Source organism: Neofelis nebulosa, chromosome 3 (genome assembly GCF_028018385.1).
Source record: "Neofelis nebulosa isolate mNeoNeb1 chromosome 3, mNeoNeb1.pri, whole genome shotgun sequence".
Classification (NCBI taxonomy): Eukaryota; Metazoa; Chordata; class Mammalia; order Carnivora; family Felidae; genus Neofelis; species Neofelis nebulosa.
Window position 1 is genome coordinate 179,298,634 of NC_080784.1, and position 26,263 is coordinate 179,324,896.

At 36.3% G+C, this 26,263-nt stretch overlaps 1 long non-coding RNA gene across 2 annotated transcripts in view; it reads left to right on the forward strand.

The window, feature by feature from the left end:
* Positions 1-19,793: 19,793 nt before the first annotated feature.
* Positions 19,794-26,263, forward strand: part of LOC131506218 (uncharacterized) — a 79,754-nt gene continuing 73,284 nt past the window's right edge. For both annotated transcript variants that reach the window (XR_009258795.1, XR_009258796.1), the window contains exon 1: positions 19,794-19,856. This is a non-coding gene — a long non-coding RNA (uncharacterized LOC131506218). The remainder of the gene's footprint in view (positions 19,857-26,263) is intronic.

Here is a 26,263-nt window from a genome sequence, read left to right on the forward strand (position 1 = left end):
GTTCATATTTAAATCTTTTTATCTGTCATTTTCATTTCTCGGACAGGGCAATCTAATGTGTTTGCTCTTAACTCTACAAGCAGCATAAAGCAAGTTTAGTAAGCAGTAAAACTATATTTGCCAAGGAAGATAGTGGATGAGGATGTCGAGTCGTATTCGCATGCACTATGCATGCCAGGACATATGGTTGAGAAGATAAAAGTAAATTCTATTGTACCTTAATCATTAAATCCCACATTTGTCACTGAGCACACAGGGCAAAATGCACTGAAAACCCTTGGGTCAAAAAAAAAAAAAAAAAAAAAAAAAAAAAAAAACCTTGGGTCATTGCAAATGGAAAGATTCCTAAAACCATAATTCTACCTTTTTGAACAATATAATCATGAGTTTTAGCATCTCTTTAAGCGGATTTATAAACCAAGGTCTTTTCAGTCTGGTCTACTTGCTTTCCTGATTACCAACTGATGTGGCCTGAATATTTGTTTTCCTCTCAATTCGTATGTTGAAAACCTAATCCCTAAGGTGATAGTATCAGGAAATGGGGTCTTTCGGAAGTAACTATATGATGAGGGTCGATACCTTAATGATGGAATTGGTGCTCCTGTGAAAGAGACTCCAGAGTGCTCCTTGCCCTTTCTGAACCGTGAGGACATAAGATGGTGGTCTATGAGCCAGGAAGTTGGCTCTTACCAGACAATAAATCTGCCAGGACCTTGATCTTGATCTTGAACTAGCTTTCACAACCATGAGAACTAAATGTCTGTTGTCTCGTATCAACTTTTTGTTCATTTATTCAATCATTCTTTCATTCAAAAGTGTTTATAGAACACGATCATATAATCATTAGGATATTGAATTGATTATACTACATATATTCCTTATTTTGTTAATGCGTAACTTGTTTGGGTGTTCAAATGTTAAACCAAACTTATACATTATCTTTTTGCTTTTTTGATCATCTCTGTTTGCCTGTATGCATTCTGTTTTATTAGCTACCCTCCTAATTCTACACTGCCTTTATTATTTTGACATAATTCTAAACTTGATTTGTGAATTTTTAAGATTTTTGCGCCTATCTTCCTTAAGGATACTGACAGTTAATTACTTTTTTCTTTTTAGTATTTTCCCCAGAAAGATTACAGCAGCTTCCCAAAAAGAGATACAGCATATACATGCTTTTTATTTTTTCTGAAATTGTTGATGTAATATTAGAATTTTTTTTTCTCTTTTTATGTTTGGTAGAATTTTGAATTGGAGTTTTTTTCATAGAATATTTGTCTTTATTTATTTATTTACTTGTTTATTTATTTAAAGTATTTTTTTAAGTTTATTTATTTATTTATTTATTTATTTAGAGAAAGCACACAAGCAGGGGAGGGGAAGAGAGAAGGAAAGACAGAATCCCAAGCAGGCTCAGCACCATCAGTGGAGAGCCCGATGTGGGGCTCGAACTCACCAAACTTGATTTCATGACCTGAGCAGAAATAGGGTCAGATGCCTAACCGACAGCGCCACCCACATCCCTAGAATGCTTTTAATTTAAGATTAAACTACTCTATAAGATCTACATATGTTGAATTTGAATGCCACTATTTATGTCAGACTTGGTAAATGTAATTTGTCTATTTCATTTAAAGATTTCAAAATTATTGTCATAAGCGTTTAAAAATATATTTTATTTTCTTTTTAACGTCTAAAACATCTTAGATGCTTTCTATTGTATTCTTGGTATTGAGTTTTAAAAGTTTTATTTTCTTTGATCAGTTTTGTGAGAACTCTTTCAGCCTCTTGGTTCTCTCATCTGGAAAGTGAGGTAAAATAGTAATCATTTCACGGGAATGGTACCATGATTAAATATTATTTCGCATGGAAACACCAAAGTTCTGGAACTTACCAAGTTTTCAGTATAGGTTAGCTGATGACTACTATTCTGTTATTATTAATTCTTCATATTTTTATAATCTTACTAGGACCTGCTACAGGGTAAGACAAAGACCACACAATAAAAGAATGCAGACAGGTGACTGGGTGGCTCAGTTGGTTGAGAGTCTGACTCTCGATTTTGGCTCAGGTCACGATCCCAGGGACATGGGATTGAACCCTGTGTAGTGCTCTGTGCTGAGTGTGGAGCCTGTTTAAGATTCTCTCCCCCTCCCTCTCTGTCTGTGTCTTTCCCCTTCCCCATCCTCTGTCCCTCTCTCACATTCACACCCTTTCTCCCTAGGGTGGGGGAAAAAAACACAAAAAACACAAAAAAACAAAACACAAAATGTTGGTTGCAAATCAGAAAGAAGGTGCAGACAATTCACAGGAGCTCCAGTGCCTTAGACGGTTGTTTGTTAGAAAGCTCTTCAGCTACTGGACAACTATTCCATATTGAGCCCAAAGTAACTGAGATGAGGCAGCAGAGTTTTGATGAGCCGAGGGGGTACAAAACCCCACTGCAGGCAGTTAGTGATGAAGAGTATCTGCCTTCCCTCTACTTCTTTCCTACTATAGAGAGGTAGGGAGCAGAAAATGCTTGGGTGGCCTAGTCGGTTAAGTGTCTGACTCTTGATTTAAGCTCAGGTCATGATCTCACGGGCGCGAGATTGAGCCTCGCATCAGGCTCCACAGTATGCATGCTCTCTCTCCCTCAAATAAAACAATAAATAAATAATAAAATAATATAAAGTAAAATAAATATAATTTAGTCTCATAACCCACCCAAATACAGAGAACAGGACTCTTGCCCTTAATAAAAAGTAAGTAAAGAGTTATAGAATCTGATTAAGACTTACTGTATGCGAAATGTATATTTCTAATATAATATGTATGTTAGCTATGCAATTAATTAGATAGCTAAATAGAAAGATGATAAATAGATACAGATAAGTACACACAAATAATACACATTTACACATACATATTTGGGGAGGTTAGGGCAATTGCATGAGCAGAAGGGATAAATGTATTAATGTTGGTTATTGTACCTAAACCTTAAAATAATAATGAAGGATTATCATCATTCAATTTCAAAATGGGTGTTTCTGTCTTCTAAGTAGTGATTGAAATTCCAAGTATCTTCTATATAATAGCTCCCCCAGATCCTAGAAAACAATTTTTTTCTTCTGGTTACTAAATACTGATTTTATTCATCTATATTAAAAACACATTGGTGTCAATCCAAAGTCTAATGCAATCATGGCCTTCAGCTCAAAGTCCTAAATTACCATGTGGCAGAGGGACCTTTTTTCTTCTAAATGTTTATATCCTAAAATTACTGAATTCTATTTCTTTTTTTTTTTCTGTTTGCAAATTTTCTAATTCTAGTCTGTGTACATAGATTTCTTGTAATACATGTCGAAAAGTAAAAGTAAAAGCCAATGGCCGCTATCTAACTACATCTCTTAGAGCTATATGCTCTGTGTAGCATCTTCCAAGTCATGACAGGTAACAGTTTTAATAAATATTGTTATCACTGCATATAACGGTTTTCCATCTCTTGAGTCTCCAATATATTTCCTTGCTGTCTTCTACTCTATTACAAAGCCAAGGTCACCTATGTTAGAAGTAATTTTTATAGCCTCACATTGCCTATTTCTGTATTAAAATGACATCAGAGCAGTAAAACACAAGCCCTGTAATCTTTGTGGCTTAAGTCAACAGAAGTGCATTTTCTACTCACCTAAAGAGCCAAAGAGTGTTTCTGGTCAGTAGGTTACTTTCTTCCGAGCAGTGATTCAGGATCTTTGGTTACTCTCCTATCAAGGCTCTATACTTTCATAGGTATAGTGATTTTCTGTGAAAGAGCAGGTGAGAGGAAACTATACATGGGAAGTAACTGGCCATACTAGATGTGGTACACATTACTTCCACTCACATTCCATTGGCTAGAACTCAGTGGTGGGACCATTCAGCTCCAGGACCATATTTAAAAATAAAGGAGGGTGCTGAGAAGAGCAGATTTGTTATTTGTGCAAGGCAAAGACAAGGCATGTTCAGTGAACCACTGGCTGGTCCCTTCCACAATAAGCTAATAAGTCCTAGACATTTATTTTGACAAGTATAAGTTTACCCTGATATCACCTAGAATGTAATACCTATAAAGGAAGGAATCATACCTGACTTTTACATAATTATAATCCTCGCATTTGGCTTAGGCTATAAATGTGATAAAAACCATTTAATTAATGATAATCCAGTAGGTAGTTGGAAATAGATTTTTTTAAAATAGCCCTTAGTGAGGAAACTTAAGAAAAGTGGTTATTATTTGAAGTAATTGCCTGAGAGGAAGAGGGTGAGTACTAAGGCTTTGTGAAAATATACAAGTTCATGAGACTAAAGCCATCATTAAGAGTACGGTGATAGATCACTGATATGGAATTAAGAATTTATCTATATTAGGAGAGATGTTCATAAGAAGAGGGGAGGAGGGGAATGAACAGTAATCAATGTTAAAGGAAACCACAATCAATGTATTTACTTCCACATAGAGTTCTGTGTGCATACTAAAAACTAATCACACTTATGATTCATTCATTTTACTTATTTTCATTGTTTTACATACTTTCTTCCAATACATTATTAACATCTTCAGAAGTTATGACAGTCCTTTACTCTCTCTCTCTCTCTTTCAAAATAAATAAATTAAAAAAAGGGGGTGCTTGGGTGGTTCACTCGGTTGAGCATCTGACTCTTGATTTCAGCTCAGGTCATAATCTCACTTTTTGTGATTTTGAGCCCTGCATCAGGCTCCTTGCATTGATGGTGCAGAGCCTGCTTAGGATTCTCTCTCTCTCCCTCTCTCTCTCTGCCTTTCTCCTGCTCATGCTCTCTCTTTCTTTTTTTTTCAACGTTTTTTTTTTTTTTTTATTTATTTATTTTTGGACAGAGAGAGACAGAGCATGAACGGGGGAGGGGCAGAGAGAGAGGGAGACACAGAATCGGAAACAGGCTCCAGGCTCCGAGCCATCAGCCCAGAGCCTGACGCGGGGCTCGAACTCACGGACCGCGAGATCGTGACCTGGCTGAAGTCGGACGCTTAACCGACTGCGCCACCCAGGCGCCCCTCATGCTCTCTCTTTCTCTCTTCCTCTCTCTCTGGCTCTCTCCTGCTCGTGCTCTCTCTCTCTCTCTTTCCCTCTCCCTCTCTCTCTCCCTTTCAAAATAAGTAAATAAACTTAAAAAAATATGACAATCCTTTAAAAACATCACCGCCTCATAATGGCTATTTCTGATCTTCGTATATAGTGTATATCTAGGGAACAATTTAAATTGAATGAGGGTTTTTAAAATATCTCTTTAAAATGGAAAAGAAATTTAATGCAAATGTAGAATTCACATTTTGTGAGAACCAATACTTAAAGGATGAGCAAGTATTAGTTTAATTGCCGTTAATGCTATAATTTTATCACATTTTGGAGAAAGCAATTTTTAAATACTAAAAGATGAAAAGTAACTGACATGATACAACACGAACTTGACATTTTTCCACATTCCAAAGTTCAGAAAATAAGTCTCACTGAGAAGCACAAAAGACAACACATGGCATACTGTAAAGCATCACAATGAACAAGGATATTGTAATGCACTGATTAAGCATCAGTCCCCTTATTAATGTGAGAGGGAGCAGTAATTTCAGAGCCTTAGTAATGTTTATCACAGGGAGAGTTTGTTGTGACATTTTTGTCATATATATTTTAGTGCTTCTTGGCAGAAAACACATTGTTTTATATAGCAAATTCTTTAGAAGATGACTTCAACTTGAGGTGAAATGAAAAATGTACCTGGAGTTCATAATGTCGGCCATGTAATTAGTTCCCTGCTTCTGGCATTGTAGGATGTGAAATTATGGCTCCTATATCTGCTGAATCAGCGTTTCTAGCCCAATCTTAGTATTATTATTACTAATCCTTTTCTCTTTCCTTGGCGGGTCACAGTCCCATGAGGCTTCTCAATCAAGAGTCTCAATAAAAGACTGAACAGCTCCATATGGCTGTGCGGTGGTGAATATAGAATGGGCTATTGGTAAGAACATTCAGGGAGAGGAACACTAATAGATTCTATGCCTTTAAAGGTATAATTTCAAGTGATAATTAGAAGGAACTACAAGAAGAGAGTATGGAAACACATTCTATTTGCAATCTCTCCTAAAATAGAAAAATATCATCCAGGTTTTTGGGGAAAGGAAATAAAACACCAAAAATCATCTTGACTTTATTTGCATCTTAATATCAAAATCTTGCCAGCAACTAAAATCAAGTTCTTAATATAGATGTTTCAAAAGTCAAAACCAAAAAATGTTCTAATAGTGTTAAGTTTTATTGCAATCAAACAGACGTAGGTTTGAATTTTGTTACCTACTTGGCACATGAACATGAACAAAATCCTTGGTATTTATATTTTTACTTTTCTTACCTGTAAAATAGAAGTGTAATAAATAATTTGCAGTATTTTAAATTAATATAATATTTATACTACTCAGGATGTTTAGCGGCTAAACATTTTGGAACTAGATTTTTTTTTTTTTTTGAGATTTTAAAATTCAAATGGGACTGGAAATTATTCAGTAAATCTTAGATGCCATAAGATATGTTTTTATCATTTGTGAATGAGACGGTTTCTTGTCAGCTCCTTTGCTCCTAAGAACACCTAATCGGAATCTCTTTTTGCAGGCAGTGATCCCTGCATTGAGTGTTTGCATTTTGATCCACACATTTGAATTGAATATCTATTTGATGCAGACCCAATTTCTTGAATCCTAGTGGGAAAAAAAAAAAGTTCGAGTTTGAAATCCTCCAGTTCTCTTAATTGTAATTAGGAAAAGGAGGTGTTTGAAGAGACAATCTTTTAAAATTTGCCTAAAACAAGCTAAATGAAAGGAGAGATAAATTATGAAACCACCATGACAAAAAGAACCAAAAAAAAAGGCAAAAAAAACCCTACTGATCCCACAGTAAATATGTACATGCAGCATATCTCAATGCTTATTAATAAGCTAGAACAGTATCTTTAAAAAATCTAAACAAATATTTTTGAGTTATATCCATCCCTGCAAGTTTCTGGGTTTGTTTGTTTGTTTGTTTGTTTTTGATTTTGTTTCGTTTTTTTATTGTTTATGTTGTTATTCTTCTTCTAACCCAAGTCTTTCTTGTAAGCACACATCTGCTTTTTTTCTTTTCCCTAATTTTAGTGTATCTGTTTAATTTTGTCTTCTTAATTTATTAAGGGGAACCACCTTTTTCTCATTTGTACTAAGTCACTAATGGTGTGATACGGGTCGAAAAGATCACTTGAATGATTATCTAGAATCTCATGCTTTAGATAAGCCAGTCTATTTTTCTGCATTAAAAAAGTATGCATGTATTACCATGATTTTTCCTATGGCCCTAAGTTGGATGGTGAGATTAGAAATACAAATCTCCTAGAAGAAAAAAAAAGTTGGGGCTCCTGGGTGGCTCAGTTGGTTAAGCCTCTGATTTCGGCTCAAGTCATGATCTCACAGCTCATGAGTTCAAGACCCATGTCAGGCTCTGTGCTGACAGCTCCGAGCCTGGAACCTGCTTTGGATATTGTGTCTCCCTCTTTCTCTGCCCCTCTCCCACTCACGCTCTGTCTCTCTCTCTCAAAAATAAATAAACGTTAACAAAAGTAAATGAAGGAAGGAAAAAAAAAAGTTGGCTTAACATAAATATATGCCAAATACGTGGCAATGTTCATATAAAAATTGTACTATTGGCAGGTAGGAAGAAAGTAGATGGCTAAACAGGAGTTTTGCATTTTTAGTCTTGCAAAGAGAACCTCTCTCTGGCCAAAAAATGTCGGACCCTGACTGTATTTATCATTTTAAGTGGCATTCAGAAATATTTGGATAAGGTCTCTCAATGTTTCACCAAAATATCAAAAGAAAAAAAATTATGGAAATTAAAAACATCTTTATTATAAACATTAGTTTGCAACCCATCACCAGAATACTTTTGAGGTTTAATTTTGAAGAAATTGAGAAAAATGTATAAGGAGATAAAATGAGCTACACCTGTAGTACTCTTCCCTCACCAAACAAAATAGTTCCTCCTGCATTAGAGACTGTACGATAATATTCAGACCTTACTCCATTGTCTAGCTCATCTTTTGAAATACAGTTTTTCTTTTGCTTATATGAAAATGCTTTTAAGATGAAGAGAATTCTGATTCTTCTTCCTATTTTAATTCAAGTCTTTTCCCCCGATACTATTCTATACTTATTGGAGACTACTGGCAAACACCAACCATCGTGAAAAACAATAAAAAATCCTGATGAGGGAGCATAAGGCAAGCTGAGGGCAATAGCAGGCTAATAGCACCCACCCCACCCCACCCTCACCCCAGGTGGGATATGTGTGATACTCCTCAGACACTCCTGGCTGCCCAAAGACAGGGGAAAGGAAAGAAAGAAAATGGTTGACTGATAGAGATCACAGTCATGGAGGACAGGAGTCTCCTTCAGATAACAGATAGTTTAGTAAACTGCAAGGAAAAGGCAATCTTATCTATAGCCTAATCTCCAGAAAGCTATAGACTCCATTTCCTGGAGCCCTAATATCACCCTTGTCAAGATGTAAGGGGGTTTAAGTGCTTGGCATGGTGGTGTGAAAAACTAAGGCAAATGAAAAATTAAATCCCCTTACTGCCTACAGCCCATTGACAAAAGTCCTTGAAAGAGCCAGAGTGACCTCCCTCTAGGAGCTCACCTGCTTTGATGATGATACCTTTCTAGGGAGTCTTGGCTTAACATTATCCTGACCCCCAGGAACCTATAAGTCTACTTTAACATATAAAAATTCCTTTGGAAACTTCCAGTTCACCCAAGATATATGCTGGCCATCATACTCCAAGCTTATGGCCCCTTGATATACATCTGAAGGGTCTCGTGACTAAAGTTTTACTAAATGGCAATAAATGAAATTTTCCTAACAACAGCTAGCTCCTCAAAGTCCTGGAAACCTTGCTTCCAAAATTCCTTAGAGACTTATACTGTCCCTAGCCCTCTCCCAACCTGAGGTTATATAATCAGTTATCCGTCACAACCCCACAGTGCAGCTGTGCAGTTTCTACCCATGTTTCCTGTCCCCATGCTTGAATAAAATCATCTTTTTGCACCAAATATGTCTTTAAGAATTCTTTCTTGGTTGTTGGCTCTGAATCCCCATCACCCCCAAACCCCATCAAACTTGTCGAAAAGGCAAAGCTGAGTTTATAAGACTTAGTGAAGGAAGGGAGAACTATGTTGACATTTTTAGTCATGTCTCATAACAGAGAAATTAGGGAAGGATATTTGTTGCATTTTTGAGCCAGGGTAGTCTTACAAATTGGGGAATTAGTTGAGCAACAAGACATTTTATGACATAATAGTTTTGGATTAGTCATTTCAGTGAGGCAAGGGTCTTGAACTGAACCATCATGACCAAGCTGTTAGTACTGAGAAGAAGGCTATTTTAATTATTTCACTATTTTAACTTCTAGAAGCAGTATTTTCTGGGGATTTAGCTCAGTTGCTTTTTTCTTGGTCCTGTATTGTTTAGCATGTAAACAGAAAAACTCATTTGGTCCTTGTTTTAGTCTGTTTGGATTGCTAAAATAGAATACCATAAACTGGGTACCTTCTAAACAAGAAACATTTATTTTGCATAGTTCAGCAGGCTGGGAAGTTCAAGACAATGGCTTCCACAGATTTTGGGTCTGGTGAGAACCCACTTCCTAGATAGCTTTTCAAATATGTCTTTGGTTGAATAACTGAGAACCAAAGAATTGGAATAATTTCTGTAAGCAAAATGTTTTATAGAGTGAGAATTGGGGGAAACATTTATTCAGGGTTGTTTTGTTTTGCAGGTGAGTGAACGTCTACCCAGTTAGCTCATTATGATGGTTAATTTTAAGTGTCAGCTTGACTGGGCTATGGGGTGGAATGCCCAGATATTTTGTTTAAACTCAGGGTGTGTCTGTGAGGGTGTTTCTGGATGAGATTAACATGTGAATGAATACACTGTACTCCCCTACCTGGGTAGACCTCATCCAATCCCCAGAAGGACAGAATAAAACAAAAAGGCTAAATAAGGGAGAATTCAACCTCTGCCTGATTGTATTTGTGTTCTGATATCAGTCTTTTCCTGCCTTCAAACTCAAATTCAGACTAAAACTTAACACCATTGGTTCTTCTGTTTCTCAGATATTTGGACTCAGACTGGAAATATATCATTAATTCATTTGGGTCTCCAGTTTTTCAACTGCTGATCTTGGGACTTCCTAGCCTCCATAATTGCATGAACCAATTTCTAATAGTAGATCTCTCTCTCTCTCTCTCTCTCTCTCTCTCTCTCTCTCTCTCTCCCTTTGTTTAGACAGATATAGACAGGTGTAGAAGTTAATAAGGTGTCTGTATATCTATATCTATATCTATATGATACCTTATATCTATAGTTTGCTCTATATAACCTATTGGTTCTATTTTTCTGGAGAACCTAGACTAATATAAATTTGGTTCCAAAAATGGGGTGAAATCTGTTTTAGTCAGCTTAGGCTTCCATAAACACACACACACACACACACACACACAAGCAAACAAATAAAACTCCCATAGAGTGAGTAGCTTAAATAACAGAAATTTGTTTCTCTCAATTCTGGAAGCTGGGAAGTCCAAGATCAAGGTATTGACAGATTCAATTCCAGGTGATGACTCTCTTCAGTGACTTACAGAAAGCCATCTTTCTGAGTACTTTGTGCTCACATAAAGGAGAGAAGGAGGAAGAGAGAGAGAGACTTCTTCTTCTTCTTCTTCTTCTTCTTCTTCTTCTTCTTCTTCTAATGCTTCTTCTTGAGAGAGAGACAGAGCATGAGCAGAGGAGGAGCAGAGAGAGAGGGAGACACAGAATCTGAAGCAGGCTCTGAGCTGTCAGCACAGAGTCCAAGTGGCTCAAACTTATGAGATCATGAGATCATGACCTGAGCCAAAGTCAGATGCCTAATCAACTGAGGCACCAGGGGCCCCTGTGTTTCTTCCCATCATAAGGGCTCCACCCTCATGATCTCATCTAAAGTTAATTACCTCTGAGAGACCTCATCTCCAATACCATCACACTGAGAAATAGGGCTTCAACATAGAATTTGGGAAGGACACAATTACATCTATAGCACTCATATAAGGGACTTTATAGTATGTGTACTAAATATATATAGAACTTATATACAAAGTAAAGGCACAAAATATTTTCATAGTGTCTGAAGAAAGTCAATTAAGCAGACATGCTTCATTTAAATCTGAAAGCTACATGCACCTGATTGACTCAGTTGATTAAGCATCCAACTCTTGATTTCAGCTCAGGTCGTGATCTCCTGGTCATGAGATAGAGCCCCATGTTGGGCTCTGCACTGACAGTCCAGAATCTGCTTAGGATCCTCTCTCTCCCTCTCTCTCTGCCCTCCCCGACTCTCACTCTGTCTCTCTCAAAATAAATAAACATTAAAAAATTAAAATATATATACATATATATATATATATACCTGAAAGCTATGAGAAAGAAAGATCTCCTTTATCTCATAGGCACTCTGGCCTCTTCACCTCCTCTTCTTTTACCTCTTCCATCACCCTCTTCCTCAACATCATTTTCTTTTCTTTTCTGTGACAGCTTGCATATGATTCCCAAGAGACTTAATCCATGAAAAATATTTTTGACTTGTTTAATTACCAGAGGAATGAAATTGATTTTTCAAATTAATCTTTGACATCCAAGCTACAAGTTTTAAGTAGCTAGGCATCCCTCAGACGGAATGCATTTAGATCTAGTGGCATCCTTAGTCAAATCACCAGTGGTTTTAGATATGAAATCAGATATGCCACTTAGACAAAAGAATATAAGATCTAAGAAATTAATAATATATATGCCTCATAGAAGGTGCACATTAACTTTCCTTCTAGTTGTAGATGTGAGAATAAATTCTAATAGCAGAAGATTATAGATTTCAAAGTTCTTGGCAGTGATCAGGGCCAGGGCCACACAAGGCATGAGCAAACTACAAAAACTGAGTCAATGGGGCGCCTGGGTGGCGCAGTCGGTTAAGCGTCCGACTTCAGCCAGGTCATGATCTCGCGGTCCGCGAGTTCGAGCCCCGCGTCAGGCTCTGGGCTGATGGCTCGGAGCCTGGAGCCTGTTTCCGATTCTGTGTCTCCCTCTCTCTCTGCCCCTCCCCCGTTCATGCTCTGTCTCTCTCTGTCCCAAAAATAAATAAAAAACGTTGAAAAAAAAAATTAAAAACAAAAACAAAAACTGAGTCAAAACCTTCAAAAGAGTTTAATTCCTATCTAGTAAATTCTTACATTTCTTAGATGCAATCCTGTCAAATTAACTCATTTCACAACTGAAGTAGCAGACCAGAGATATAAAGTGACTTAAAGTGTAACAACAAAGTAGTGAATAAAATGAGATTAAAATCGAGGTCAAAAGGATCAGAGATAATAAATCTCATTCTAGTACACCATATATGATGCTTAACATGTTTTTAACCAAAGCACATATATGTGTGTAGTCAATTGCATGTTAATGATATATATATATATATATATATATATATATATATATATATATATATGATTCAGATGGATTAGGGATTTAAATGTTAAAAAAAAATTCAAACTAAACAAAATTTAGAAACTTATCCTGTAATTGGGAGAGTGTTCTACTCATAGAAGTATTGGAACTATTTATGATTTGATGAATTAAACCATATTTTAAAGCTTTTAGGTAATAAAATAAAATCAATATAAATAAGAATTCAGAAATATTTAAATAAATATAACAAAAGTAATTGGGAAAAAAAGAGTTTGTAAATAGTTGCAGAAGGGAAGGTTAATAATTAAACAAGAATTCCAGGGGCACCTGGGTGGCTCAGTTGGTTAAGTGTCTGACTTGGCTCAGGTCACGATTTCATAATTTATGAGATTTAGCCCTGGGTCGGGCTCTGTGCTGACAGCTAGGAGCCTAGAACCTGCTTCAGATTCTGTGTCTCCCTCTCTCTCTGCAGCTCCCTGGCTTCCACTCTGTCTCTTTCTCTCTTTCTCTCAAAAGTAAATAAACATTCAAAAATTCAAAAAAAAAATGATTCTCCAAAAATTCTGATGACAACAACAACAGAGGAGTACAAACACCATTTTTAAAACTGGGCAAATGGGGTTTCCTGGTTGGTTCTGTCGGTTAAACATCTGACTTCGGCTCAGGTCTTTATCTCATGGTTAGGGAGTTCAAGCCCCACACTGGGATCTCTGTTGTTAGCACATATCTTGCTTCAGATCCCTGTGTCCTCCTCTTTCTCTTCCCCTCCCCCAATGGTTTTCTCTCTCTCTCTCTCTCTCTCTCTCTCTCAAAAATAAACTTAAAAAAATAAAAATAAATAAAAACTGGGCAAATGATATTACTATTCAATTGTCATTAGAATGTCAACTGGTCGGTAACCATATGAAAAAGTGTTCTCACTTGATAATATTTTTGGAAAAGCCAAAAAATGATATCAAAAAATGACTCATCAGATTGGCACAAAATGTATTCAAAATATTCGGTATTGAAAGCATCCCAACTTCATCATTTCTTTCCAATAACAAGCACTATTCTGATTTTTAACAAGAAGTGTTTGGTCTTTTGCCTGTATTTAATCTTAATATAAATGAAGCCTTCTTTGTATACTTATTTTGCTAAATATTGTTAATTAAATGTATTCATGTTGGTGCATGTGCTATATATTCTTTTGGATTTTTTAATGCTATTTTAATTATTGACCTATTTTAATAATGCTAGTTATTTGGGTTACTTCCAATTTTTTGTTCTAAGTATAATTGCTATAAACTTTCTTATACTTGTCTTTTTGTGCAAAAATGCATAGATTTCTGCTGGACGTATTCATGTGAATGAATCCATGAGTCATAGATCATGCATATATTGAGTTTTAATGTTTTCTAAAGTAATTCTAACAATTTTCACTCTCAAGAACTGCATATGAAATACCTTAATGTGTCATCATGTCCTTTCCAACACTTGAAATTTAAAAAATAATTAGCAATTCTGTTATGTATGTGAGGGTACTTAATTTTCATTTTAATTAACATTTTACTGATTACTAGAGAAACTGATCATGGTTTCATAATTTATTGTTCATTTGGTTAGATTCTTTTATAAAAATGCTTGATCAAGTCTCTTAGTGAACTTTCTATTGAATTGCCTTCTTATCTGTTCTATGTATTTATATCCCTATCTACCTACTTACCTACCAATCTATATATCTTTATGTTTATATATATATATATATATATATATAGTGTTTAATATTCCTGCATTTTTTCTTGTATGTGTATTTGCATTGTATCTTTAAATACTTGTATTTACTTGTATTTGACTCTCTACAATAAGTTGTTTAATGAGTAGAAGTTTGTATTTGTAAAGTGCCACAACCCCAATGGATCCTTCGGTCCACTTTCCCTTACTTGGAAGCAAAGTATGCCTGCAGCCTAACTCTAGCCAAGACAAGGAATCGTGTTACAGGAAAGTTGCAGCAGGAAGAGGTAACAGTCATAATCCGTTTTCATGAAAATGGCTTAATTTGCAAACTTTACAAAGTGATATGACCATATGAAATATTGCTAGTGCCTTTCTCATGACTTGGAGTGGGTCCATATGAAGGGTCCTGATGTTTGTGCTCATTGGTTCCTGATTAATCTGTCTCTTCTATACAAGGAATGCATTTTGTTATTGTCTGTCGCCTCTAGCAGAGTATACTCCAGAGGAGGATAAATATTCACTTTCTTTTTTCTACCATTGCATCCTCAAAGTCTAGAACGGTATCAGGCACAGAAGAAGGCTTCTTAAATGTTGGTTGGAAGAATAAGGAAATGTAATAAACAAGAAAAATAGGTATCAAAAACAGAACCTGATGGAGGTAGAAATTAACAACATGAAGGATTTTATATCTAAGATTGATCAAGGAGAAACTGGTTACACTTTAAGGTTTTTGATAATTTTATTTTTATTTATTAAAGATATTTATTTCATTATTTTTCTCCTCAGTAAAAATGAGTGAATATCTCTGAAAGCTAAGCTCTTTTTTAATGCCATATTTCATTTTTCAATTCTTTGTCCCACAACCTAGAAGCTATGATATCCTGATTCTCCATCTCTTCCACTGGCAAAATATTTTAAGAATACCTGAAATCTTTTACAGGGCATTGCAATGGAAATTAAAAGACTTGCTTATAAGCAAGTATATCTTAAAAAGTTGCAATAAGTGCCTGGTACATGTTGAGTCTTCAATACATGGTATTTAATTGGATATGTTAACTGGACAAATGGGCCAAATACATTCAAGTGGAGATAGATGCTCATCTCAAAATAAAGTTTAAAGTCAATGGTAGAGTTTAAAGCTCTTCCATCTGAAATACTATTGCAGGAAGATTTTCCTTAAGGATATTAAGAAAAGAAGAGGAAAAAAAGTAAGTTAACTTCAGGTTTGATAATTTATTTCCTGAAGCGGCCAGAAATAAAATACCACAAGTTAATTTAATACACTCTCTGATCTATTTTCAGGCAGCTAGAGTCAGGTCACAAGAGAGTGAGGCAGAAAGAGAAAAAATCATTCAGACCAACTTGTCTTTCTGTCTGAGGGATGGATTTGAGGAAATCAGCTGAGCATAGTTTTCTTCTTGTAATCCTTTGGAGAAGAAATGGGAATGAAAAAAGGCAGGGATTGTGTAATGGGGGTTTTATTGAAACATGGTACTTGCCCTAACTGCAAATTAAGTACCGTTTGGAGCTGACGTATTGCCCTATTGATCCAGAAGTGGGGGGAAAATCATATGCTTCATGGGAAAATAAATTATGGATTTAAACTATCAGAAATGAATATTGTTCAGGCATTCAGTTTCAAATAATGCTAACTCTTTAGGAGTTGTCTTTATGGGGAGGAATAAACATTTCTATAATGAATTCAATAGTTTTTATTGAATTCATTTAAATAACAATGTGATTTACTTTAAAAGCTCTCCTGAATAAAGTTGAGATACGCTTTCTTATTGAGATAATATTTCTTATACCTAGCGCATGGAGTTGTAAATATCTTCTTTTTAGATTCCAGAAAGATGCTGTTAATAGGCAAGATATTGGCATAAAAATAGAGACTACATGAAAGACTGTAATGACCAGATAAACTGTTTTACAGCAAAACTACACGCAGAGCCTTTTATGAACCTATCTCTGACCCTCAGTTAGCTTCCTATAGTACCCATGATTATTTTGAAACATTGAGTATGATAATATTTTGTTTTGTTTTGTTTTAAAATGTTTTTTAATAATCAAAGAACTATATATGTCTTTGAATCACTCATTAATAAAATAATATTTAACAAATATTTGTTGAATGGCAATCTACTGCATATCTTTTCCACTTCATTCATTCATTCAACATATAATTTTTAAATGTCTACCACTTTCAAGCTTTGGTCTAGGACCCCAGTTCTACGCATGTTATACTGTTTTATTCCATCTTCTGCGTCTCTTAACCTTACTTCCCACCCTCATTCTCTTGTCTCTCCTTTCTTCATTTTACCTACCTTTTCCAAAACTCAAATTCATGCTTTAGTTAAGTTTGAGTTGCAGAAAAATCTAACCACAGAGACCTTAAATGTGCACACTGATTGAGTCTAGCTTTTCTATTTTGTATCTTTGGGTACTTTGAGTTTCCACAGATATTCTCAGATCTTATTATTTTCCTCAATAAACTGAAGTTTTAAAAAATAACAGCCTGGCATTGGTATGTTGAGCTAGAGGAGAACAGAAGCTGAGTAAATGTTATAAAATTTGTCTCTTTTGTTTTCCAGGCTTCTACAGCCATGCAGACCACAGCATGATTTAATATGTCAACAGATTACTGTGTCATGCTCTTTTATTGATGGACAATGGGGCATGGGGAAAAAAATGACCTCCATTCCAATGTCTGTATCGCTCTGTTCTCTCCTAACCATGGAGTAGGCCTGTGCCTAATTATCCAGGTCTTTATTTTGAGCCAGATTTTCTCCAAGACAATTAATTTTCACATGAAAGCTGACAGAGCTGTGGGAATGACAGTCTCAGAAGGATATCTAAGGGCAGTATACATAAAAAATAATTTTGCTTCCTTTTTATAAGAGAGTTTCACTTGGAAAGTTTCCTTATTCAGAAATACTTTCTTAAAACCCAGAATGTTTAGCCTAGGAGGAAACAATTTTTAACTCCGGAGAAGTGTTTAGTTGGCATTAAACAATTTGAAGAACAAAGATCTTTGGCTTAATGTCAACTAAATAAATACACATTCTTGCTAGATCATCCTCGGTCCCAAAATTTCATATACGTTTTTCTCATCCTTGAGGTCACCCAACTAATCATGACCTCAGGAACGAGGAACTCAGATAGCAGAAGGCAGTCACCATTTCTGTTGTCATTGCCTGTCTTTTTTCTTCCCTTCTAGGATCCTGATTGTTGCAGGAAAAGAAGGAAATAGAATCTGAGCCCCGTTTCTTTTGGGACCAACGTTGACTTCATTTCTTTTGCTTGCTTTGATTTTCCAAGGCTCACTCTCAGTTATTTTAGGGTCTCTGTAAGGTTATGCTATTATAAAATCCAGATATTTTTAAAAGGCAAAACAGGTCTTTATCTCACACTAGTCATCGCTGTGATGCTTTATGTGCAAATTTCATTGCAGACAGCAGTTCTATTGGACACATGTCCAGTTTGGATATAAGTATTTTTGTCTTGAATGGGAGACACTACACCAAGTTCTCAGCCTCCAGAGGTGGCATCATGGATTTCCACTGTTTCAGGAGCCTGCAGAAATCTAATCTTTCTTCCTGGCCTTCAGGAACAACTGAAATTTATCCTCCAAAATTTCTGCCAGTAAGCACATTGTACCCATCCCTCTTTCCAAACAAGCATCTACAGATCTAGCACTTCTCTTTCCCAGCATAATTCCCTTCAAAGAGCCTAGAATTCACTATCTAGGAACAACAGTGTCCTGAGGCAAAGGAACTAAGGTGTATGAGGACAAAAAAAGCTGCCCTTCATTTTGTCTTTCTCTAGCGTATCCAGGATGGAAATACAACTTTTTAACAGATTTTACCATTTTCTCAATATATTGGATTCATACAAAGTTGTTTGCAGTTCAGCTAAGTGCTATCCCTACTTACTGACGAGGGAACATAAGGCAAGCTGAGGGCAGCGCAAGCTAACAATCCCCCAACCCATCTGCCCCCCTACCACCCCACAAGTGGGATATGTGTGATATCTTGGCTGCCCAAGAACAAAGGAAAGGACAGAAAACAAATGGGTAAACTGATAGAGTCTCCATCAGTTTACAAACATTTTAGGAATCTTACAAGAAAAGGGCAATCTTATCAATAGCCTAATCTCCAAGAACTCCCTAATACCTTAATGATAATGCTTTGCTAGAGGGAAAAACAACCTTAGGTTGACAATAAGTAGGCTTCCAGTAATCTGTGAGTCTTTAGCATATGGAAAGCCCTTTAAGAAACTTCTTGACTGTCTCTCCCAACTCCATAGTATATAACCAGTCCCTCTTTACAACCCCAGGATAACCCTTTCTGCCCAAGGATCCTGTCCCAGTGCTTTAATAAAATCACTTTTTTTTTTTTTTTTTTTTTTTGCACCAAAAATGTCTCAACAATTCTTTCTTGGCCTTCAGCTCTGGACCCCCATGACTCCAAAACCCCATCACTTACCACTTTCAGCATTTCTTATCATTTAAATGCTTATCATTACCATTAATAGAATGCCTGCTCTGTACCCACCTGACTAAGCACTTTTTATTATGTATTTTAATCTTCATAACAACTCTATGAAATAAATATGATTATTATTTTCATTTCAAAGATAAACTAAAAAGAAGGGATTTTTAGTAGTTTATCTAAGATTACGTAACTAATAATTGATGGAGATGGGAACCTGTGCCCTTGTCCATTGAAATAGACTGCGTTCCTTTACCCTAATTTTTATCAACTTGTTGAGTTTTGAACTAAATTCTGAATCAAAGAACAAGACAAATCACACTCATTATTGAACTTTCGAATGAATATGCATATTCATTTTGTTACTGAATCATGACTGAAACACCCAGTGCAACAGTCCAAGCCAGACACAGACCACATACTTCCTAAATTAATAGAGCTAGAACAAGCAGCATCCTATTAAACCAACCTTATTTGGACTGTTCCTTTGCAAACAAGTCTTAAGAGAAAGATGATTCTTAGCTGTATTCACAGCAACATGATGCTCTAGGAACTTGCTGATTTTAAAGCCAATGGGGGGGTGGGGGTAGGGGGGCAAGAGAATCACAAAAGAAGGTTGTTCATCCTTCCTTACCTGGGAGCGTACCTTGTTGTCCCCTGTTGTAACCAGAAACGCAAGTTCATTAAACCCCTTCTTATTTTTGTTTCCTTCGATATAAGGATTTATGAAAAGTTTTAAAACCTTTGGACACCAACTCAGAAGGCTTTCATGTAAACGTTCTATTATCAAGCTTCCCAGCTGCATATTAAAACCTTTGGGTCCACAGAGGTGTATTTGTACTCCAGCTGCACTAAGTAACATCACTGGCAAATTTTGAGGTTTAATTAAAGAATACTTATCATAGCTGCATGGCACGGGAATGTTGGATGACAAAACCCTGGTGTTGTGAAATTAATTACATCACCGTAGTGGACTCTGTGCATGTGGAAAACTTGAACCCAAAGAAACAACTCATTAATCTTCACAAGCTCTTCTAAGGGAGGAGAATTATTTTGTGTGGGTGCGTTCACAACAAGCCTTCAAGAGGTAAGCCCTGAGGGATTTTTTTTCTTCCTTATAACAATTGTTTATGTTGCAGAAATGAAACCTAAGAAATACTAAATGTTAACAAATGCAAATAATTTTGGTAAGCGCCATTTTTTAAATCCTTGCAAAAAGGTCTTTTAAAACACTCTTAGGGATAACTTTTAGCTACTATTCGACACTTACTATGCACCTTCACACGCTGAGTCTTTACTTATCATTTTTAATAGCAAAACATTTCTAATGTTTGCTGCCAGTATCCCTATTTTGTAGATGGAGAAACTTAAAGCATATATTGGTCAAGCAACTACTTAAAGTTACTAAATTGGTCATGGTGAGTCAGATTATGAATCCAACCTCCATTCATTAAAACCCACTGCCTACATTATGAAGCAAAGTCAACAAGCAAACAAACCAGCAAAGTTTTCAAAAAAGACATGATGCAAGAGAAACTTGATGAGGTATTAATGAGTAGAGATTTAAAATGCTTGTGTTTCAGGGCACCTGGGTGGCTCAGTCAGTTAAGCATCTGACTTTGGTTCTGGTCATGATCTCATGCTTCATGGGTTCAAGCCCCACGTTGGGCTCTGTGCTGACAGCTCAGAACCTAAAACCTGCTTCGGATTCTGTGTCTCCCTCTCTCTCTGCACCCCCTCCCCTTGCTTGCTCTCTCTCAAAAATAAATAAACCTAAAATAAAATAAAAATAAAATGCTTGTGTTTCAGGTGATTGGCTTAAGGTTGAAATTATTTCACATTTATTCCCTTGAAAATCCTCAGTAATATTTACTTTAGACTATAGACATAACAAAATCACATTTATTGAAAAAGTTATGCACTGGGAATATATAATTCAAGTTTGAGGATTCTTTTAAGTAATAATATTATGTCATGAAAGCGGTGAGCCAGTATATTTTGGCAATGAGTTATGCTTTTTCACTAGCATATTGAATTACGGGAATTTAAACACAATGGGATCCTCATGTCTGCACAATTTTGAAGACACTGCTACTTGCTGGAGTCAGTATCGTCAATTTAGACCTAATATTCACAGCTGATGGATATTTGCCTCTCATCTTCTTTGTGCTCAGCATTTCCTTTAGTTACACTATATAGAATAGTTACCGTGTTCACCACTATTGATCTCAAAACCTTACTCTTTCAGACAAAAAGTTATTATGGTAGCCCATGACTTACAGTCGGTGTTGACATGCATCAGGCTTGCCCCAGGGTGTCCTCAGGAATTGTCTGATTTGTCCGTGTTTATACCTTACCTGTTATCAAATATTCATACTACTACTTCTGCTTTTATTTATAATAAATTAGAAAATACTATGCATGCAATCAAGACTCTCCATGACAGCATCCTCTCTAGACCTCTATCATAACATATAACATACTGTTAGAAAGTTTGGGTGTACTTTTTACCCTCCCATAATGCTCTGAGCTCTTTGAGAACAGCCAAAGTGTCTCATCAATGTTGTGTTCTTAGAGACTTACACAGGGCTTGTCATACCACAGGTATTCCTTCAATTGGAAATTAAACTCCACAAAATTTAAGTCTCCTATAACCTGGGCTATAGAGATAATGATAATTCCAATTCCATATTTTTCTGAAAGCCAGCATTTTCAAAGAAGATTACAATATTTCTTAGTGGTAGTCTGCCATTATTTATATTTATTTTTTATGCAAATGTGTTTTGAGAATATTACAAGCTTAAGGGAAAGTTCATCTTAAGAAATATCAGCCTGACAATCAGTTTCCAACCAGCGATGGCCCCTTAGTATGCTCTAATAAATGTTTACAAGGAGACTGCCATTGATCCCAAATTCTAATCAGTCCTTTACCATCCATTTCTATTGTTTTTTTTTTTTTTCCTTTTCTTTGGTCAGTTATAGTTCCAATAAACATTTCATTTATAACTTGTCAGAATCCCATTCTACTTATGGAATTTATATATGAGAATATAGAATCCTAAAGGATAGGGCCTTTGTCTTCTTCTTTGCTGCATGACTGAGAGTTTAAGGAACACACAGCACGTGTAAAATACTCAATTTAGTGCAGAATGTCTGGTCTTCTACTAGGTTTTTGCATTAAGATATTTCTGATATTCCCAACAAAACAGTAACTTATTTCAAAAATTCAAATTTAGTCATTCTGGTCAGGAAGGTTGTTCTATACTTCCTACAGCTCCTGTTCACTTCCTTTGTGACCTTATGCTATTTTGAGACTGACATCCTTCAACGTCATACTACTGGACCTCTTTTTTCCCAAACATGGGCATAGATACTTTTTTCAAACCTGTTTCCTAGATACAAACAACCTCAAGTCGCTACAAGCCTTTGAAATTGCCTTTTTAGTCTTTGCACCTTAAATACAATTTATTGAGTTGTTTCTGTGTGTTTACTCAGGACAGGGCATACAACCTTTATAATAAGAACTCGACACTTTTAAAATTGCTGATTCATTAAATATACTGCTCTTGCACCATGGAACTAACGTGTGCCACAAAAATACCAAGCCATAGTGAAGCCAAAAGTAATTACATTTCATGTGTGTATGTTGTGTGACCATATAGTATGATGATGCCTCTTGAGGTGGAGGACTAATCTCCCTAGAATTCTTTCTCTTGACCCTTAAGGTACTTCAAAATGTCCTGACGAAAAAGAAACAGAATTTGCAAAGCTGATGTAGCACTGCTTGCTTGGACCTATCACGGATGATTTGAAGCTAGAAGCTTGGTAGACATGCATAGCATTTAGTAGTTCAAAGTACAGGTTGAGAGCCAGGCAAAGAACACAGAAAAGGGGGCACATATTTGTTCATTTCTCATGTCTAAAAGGCTGTACGTGAAGAAACAAGGTTTTCGATGTAGCAGAATCATTGCCACAAACCGGGGAAGATAAGCCTACAAAGCGCAAATTCAAACTGCAGCACCCTGCCCCATCATCATCAGGATGGTACCTTTCCTGAATCCCTTCAGAAATGTGTGTCTGCCTCCAAGGTGGACTCTACCAGCCTGGCCAGCATCTTCCTTGCTGGGGTCAAATTGCAACAGCCGGCATCCAGAGTCCCACTTTTGCTAAGCCCCTACGTTTTATTGAAACGCGTCTATTTTTTGTAGCCCATGCATTTGCTTCAGGTCCATGGTCAAACAGACAGCAGCCCGTAAGTAATGGTTTTGTAATTAGTAGCAAGTTGGCAAGATCAGACTCCGTGCAATTTTAGTTGTAGTGCCACATGCCGGAGCCTCAGAACTTAAAAATAATAATCATATTGTATGACACAGAAACCTGCAGAATACACAGATCAAAGATGCTTAAAGACTATACTCACTATGGGGCCAATAATTCCTGTTACCTGTCCTGGCAACAACAGAAAGAAGCTTCAATCCTTCCATCTATATATTATCCCTTCAATTATTTGTAACAATTCACAACTAATGTAACAGATGTTAGGACAAAACTTGATTCAATTAACAGCATGCCCTTCCCTGTTTTGAATAATAACAATTCACTCTAGCCACACTTTCAGTTTGTGGAGGAAAACTTTATTCATTATAAGGGAAAGGGAATATAAGGAATTAAACAATTATAGTAAACATACAGAGGGAGAGAGATAGAGAAGAACCAAGAAGCCTTAATACATCAAATCGGGCAGTTACAACAGCCAACCTTCTGGCTGGGGAAACCCGGCAGTGAATAGCCCGGCTGGAGTCCCCATTGAGGCTCCTAGGCAGACTGTCCTCCCCTCAGGTGACACTTTCAACTAGCTATTCTCACCAGGAAAATATATATATATATATATATATATATATATATATATATATACTACCCTTGTGTTAGTCATGAAGTTTGCCTAAGTGCAGTCCCAAGCCAGTTGGTTTTTCTGTTTCTCTTATGGAATCACACAATCTTAGGAACCTGGGCCTCTGCATATTCCTCTTTCCTTCCCCATCCATTGTAGAGGGCCAGCCAGGTCTGGCTCAAGGAGGTGAGGCAAGTTAATTCCTGTTGGCATCAGGAACAGAGAGGCCAGTTCTGATCCCAAGGCTAGATATGCAGTACAAGCCAACTAAGCTCCCTATGATTTTGTATGTGCAACTCTGGGGAGAAATGCATGACAAGTCACATAAACGACTTCTATACAAAACATTCCTTCTCCTAAATTCTTAACCAAATGAGATAAGCAGAAGCCAAGCTGACAAATCTCCAAATATCACTTTTGTTTATCTACAGACTTTTATATATCTAAAGAAGTTAGATTCTTTTTTTAAATGTTTATTTATTTATTCTGACAAAGAGAGAGTGTGTTTGAACTGTGTGTTTAATCCCAGTTTATCAAAGATTCAACAAATTTGGTGACTAAGCGTGAGAAAGAGTTACTTACTTTGAAAAGGTGAGAGAATGAAAATTCCAGGATCAAGTTTCACAAGTAATTAGAGCAGGAGACCAGAAGAATCACAGAAGGAACCTACTGGTTTTGAAAGTTGCAAAAAAAAGAAACCAAGGCCCAGAAAAATCGAAGCACTTTCCATGTTATTGCTTTAAGAAACCTAGTGATTGCTTATTTGTGTCGTTTTATATAGAACTATTTTGCTTTTTTAAATTTTGTTTTCCACAAGGACACAGAAAATCATTTCATTTTAATTATTTAAGGAAGGCTTAGCATCGTCCACTAGATACTAATGAAATTTAGTCATATGTCACAGGCATTTAGATATTTTAAGGATTTCAGAAGAACCTGTTTTTAGGGGAGGGTGGGTTGATGGGTTTATCTTTTTTTTCTTGAATAATAGCTAAGTCCTATTTCAACATGTCAAGGATAGTTTTCCATGTCACTGAATGATCTACTCATTCTTTCTTATAGTTTCATATAATTTTATTTTATAGACATACCATATATTTTACCTAAATTATCTGGTGTATATTTTTGGATATATACAAAAACAAAGGCAGGGGGAGAAAAAAGATGAGCAGGTAATTTACCATAGAAGAAATACAAATGTTAGCACATGTGAGATAATATACAACCTACCTAGAATTGAACAAAATATAAATTAAAACAATGAATATTATTTTCACTTATTTGAACAACTATTTTTTAAAGCCATAAAATCCATTGTTAAGAAGAAGAGGAAGATATGTGTTCTCATAAGCTGATGCTAGCAATATCAAATTTTATGACCTTTCTGGAGGGTAGGGTTGTGAATTTTGTGATGCATATCAAAAACGTTGAGATATACACAGCATTCATCAGCCTACTACATAGTCCCTCAACAAATACGTGTTACTACACAACGACTATATAATAAATGTAAAAAATGATATTATTACTGCCCTAATGGATTTCAAAGTCCTATATAAAAAGAGCATGCACATACATAGCTATGAAAGTCTTAGAAAGTATTTTCACAAGAGGAGACACTTACGGAAAAGTCTCCAGTCTAGAAAAGAGCTTCCATTTCTTATGAAAATTAAAAAAAAAAAAAAAACAAAACAAAAAAAAAAAAAAAAAACAGAGTGATTGTCAACAGCTTAGCTAGGTGGAAAATGAAACATGAGCTCAGAAAAAGAGGTGAAAGTGAAAGCAAGTACAGTTTAAGGTGAAAAGTTTGGATTTTATTCTAAATGCTGTGTGTAGCTGAGGTCTTTCTTCTACTGGCCTCTTCTTGACTCTGAGTTATGACTGCCTCCTTCTAGGAATGAAAATAGTCTCTGACTTTGTTAAGGATCACCGACAGACACTGGCCTTTCCATATTAGATCCCATGACAGGAAGATCATGCAGGAATTTTCTGCTTTATTCCTGCCCATATAGCAAATTCTCTGTTGAAGTCATGGTCAGACCGCAATGTACCAACAGCGATTTCCATTTAGTACCTGTTTGCATTGCATCTTGGGAGATTTATTTTCTCTTACGAATTCATGTAGAGTGAAAAACTGAAGTGTACACAAATAGATGATTCTGAACAGATCGAAACAAGTCTGCAGCATATCAGATTTATGATGTTCTGGTCTGGCACTCATGGAGGTACATCACTGAGGATGACCTTTGTGAGAATCTGCTACTCCCTTCAAAACGTCTCCAGCTCTTGCACCGTTAGATCTGCCATAGCCCACATGTCAAAATCATGCCCAGTCTGCTTCCAGCAGATGACTGAGAGCCATGGGTGTACTAAGGTATGAGCAATCCTGCCAAAAGTGGGACCCATCTCATGAGCTATCTTGGCTCTGCAGTCCCATCAGCCTGGATGAGACTTCCTCAGAGCTGCCCTGCAGACCAAGGCTTCTCCTCCACAATCTCCCTTATTTCCCATGATCCTTTCACAGAGAGCATACCTGACTTGGAAAACTCCCTGTCTAAACCTGCTCCTTTTCCCCTTTTGCCTTCACAGGCATTTTCCCCCAA